Below are 3,041 nucleotides of genomic sequence, written 5' to 3'. Positions count from 1 at the left end.
TCTCTCTCTCTCTCTCTCTCTCTCTCTCTCTCTCTCTCTCTCTCTCTCTCTCTCTCTCTCTCTCTCTCTCTCTCTCTCTCTCTCTCTCTCTCTCTCTCTCTCTCTCTCTCTCTCTCTCTCTCTCTCTCTCTCTCTCTCTCTCTCTCGATATTAATAGCAACATGTTAGGTTGAGCCAAGGCTCCCGAGGGTAAATAACACGGGGACCTCGGCCAGAGGGTGAAAAGGTGTCTGACATGGGCAAAAGCAATGGAAACTTTGGAATATTCATAATTTCAGCTGCATTACTTCGATTATAATATCTTTATATTATATTATTACTTGATAGCTAACTAGCTAGGTCTGTAATGTACGTGGGCCTATATAGTGTTTCATGAGAAGCCGTTATTCATTTCTTCACAAAGGTAGTATATTTAGTTCAATAAAGGCAGTTAAAGGAATAGACTCGTTGCCTTCACTTATGATATCCTATTCATAACGTTTATAAATGGTAAAATATAGATGACATTCTCTCTCTCTCTCTCTCTCTCTCTCTCTCTCTCTCTCTCTCTCTCTCTCTCTCTCTCTCTCTCTCTCTCTCTCGATATTAATAGCAACATGTTAGGTTGAGCCAAGGCTCTGAGGGTAACAACACGGGGACCTCGGCCAGAGGGTGAAAAGGTGTCTGACATGGGCAAAAGCAATGGAAACTTTGGAATATTCATAATTTCAGCTGCATTACTTCGATTATAATATCTTTATATTATATTATTACTTGATAGCTAACTAGCTAGGTCTGTAATGTACGTGGGCCTATATAGTGTTTCATGAGAAGCCGTTATTCATTTCTTCACAAAGGTAGTATATTTAGTTCAATAAAGGCAGTTAAAGGAATAGACTCGTTGCCTTCACTTATGATATCCTATTCATAACGTTTATAAATGGTATAGATGATATCCTATTCATAACGTTTATAAATGGTAAAATATAGATGACATTCTCTCTCTCTCTCTCTCTCTCTCTCTCTCTCTCTCTCTCTCTCTCTCTCTCTCTCTCTCTCTCTCTCTCTCTCTCTCTCTCTCTCTCTCTCTCTCTCTCGATATTAATAGCAACATGTTAGGTTGAGCCAAGGCTCCCGAGGGTAAATAACACGGGGACCTCGGCCAGAGGGTGAAAAGGTGTCTGACATGGGCAAAAGCAATGGAAACTTTGGAATATTCATAATTTCAGCTGCATTACTTCGATTATAATATCTTTATATTATATTATTACTTGATAGCTAACTAGCTAGGTCTGTAATGTACGTGGGCCTATATAGTGTTTCATGAGAAGCCGTTATTCATTTCTTCACAAAGGTAGTATATTTAGTTCAATAAAGGCAATTAATTTCAAATAATTAACTTATTTAAAAGTTCCTTTCTTTCAAAGATTTTCAGACCGAAACAGACACATATTTGGAGAACTGCGGTCACAACAATTCATTCCCTTCGAAGGCGTGGGGTAAACTGAAGCTTACGTATGGCAGCTGCCGTGATGAGTACTTCACTTCTACCCGGGCCTTCACTTGTAACTGCTACACCGGCAAGACACACACACACACACACACACACACCTGGGTTTGTATCGTGGGAGAAAAATAAAACCGGGACGTATTAGGAAGCGTTGATAAGTATTACTGGGAATCGCTAAGTGTTCATTATCCAGCGCCGGTGTTTGTAAATCAGAATAGTGTATCGTGCCGTGAATGTTTAAATGGTAGAATAAAAGCGCAGAATGTCATCAGTGTGTAATATTGAGAAATGCATTGTTTTGCTCCACTTTTATGCCACGTTTCATGTAAATGCAAATAACATTGGAATTACATAGAAAAGTGTTGTTGTATTCCTGCAGCAACAAATAGCCAGGAGCACCTTATTGATTGTAGCAGCGTATAAATAAGCGTGTAAATAAGGCAACATGTAGGGAGGTAACTAAACATATAGACACACAAGCAGACAGACAACAGATGGCCAGTTAATAATCCGTATAGTTAGGTAGATGCAGAGAGAGAGAGAGAGAGAGAGAGAGAGAGAGAGAGAGAGAGAGAGAGAGAGAGAGAGAGAGAGAGAGAGAGAGAGAGAGAGAGATTAGCAAAAGGGAAAAATATAGGAAGAGAATGAAATGCACAAGAAAAAGTCTACAGGGTAAGGGTTTAAGGAATAATAGTGTAAATCCGAGTTGATGCTGGACTATACTACGCGTGGTGTGTGTAGGTGTTAGCGCTGTGTGTGTGTGTGTGTGTGTGTGAGAGAGAGAGAGAGAGAGAGAGAGAGAGAATTTAGTCTCAGTGGGCAAGCTGGCCAGTGAAGCATAAAGACCATTGTGTTGCTCTCAAAGGCTGGCAGTCATTGTGGGCGACTTATTATTCTGTGTCAGTGATTTGTGGAGGTGAGGCTTGCTGCTGCTGCTGCTGCTGTTCCTGCTGCTGCTGCTGCTATTGCGTGGGAACAAGCAATCCTCGGACACGTTTTTATTGTTTTATTTTTGCTGGCGTCTGTATTGTTTGTTAAGGAAGATGTAATAGCAAGGTTATATTTCACGCTGTGTGTACGTATAGAGGCTCCTGTGGGAGGGTGATTGCGAGTTTTTGATGGTTTATTCCCCGCTACTGAGAGGGACATGAGGGAATGGATACAGAAAGAAAACATTTTCACCGCCATTAGGAGATTTGGTAGACAAGAGACTAGAGTCCTTTGATGTGGACTTACGACCATTGCGGGAAGATTTTATGTTATTGTAATGAGTCATAGGAGCGGCGAGGCGTGTGCTGAATTAACTTGTCTCCACCGATTGTTTGAGAACCACGAAGGCAGAAGTGAACGCCTGGAAAGAGACACAGTTTAGCAATCAACATGAGTGGTAAGGCTGTATCAGTGTACTAACCATGATTAGTGTAAGAATAACAATAGTAACCGGAGTGATGGAGGGATGCAACATACACGTATTTGATCAAGCCGATGATGTCTGCAGTGCACATAACCCCAGCAAATGACAACCGTGTAGTGATGATACATTGACGATAAG

This window comes from Portunus trituberculatus, chromosome 18, assembly GCF_017591435.1.
Source record: "Portunus trituberculatus isolate SZX2019 chromosome 18, ASM1759143v1, whole genome shotgun sequence".
NCBI lineage: Eukaryota > Metazoa > Arthropoda > Malacostraca > Decapoda > Portunidae > Portunus > Portunus trituberculatus.
Note: the sequence above shows the minus strand (reverse complement) of the source record.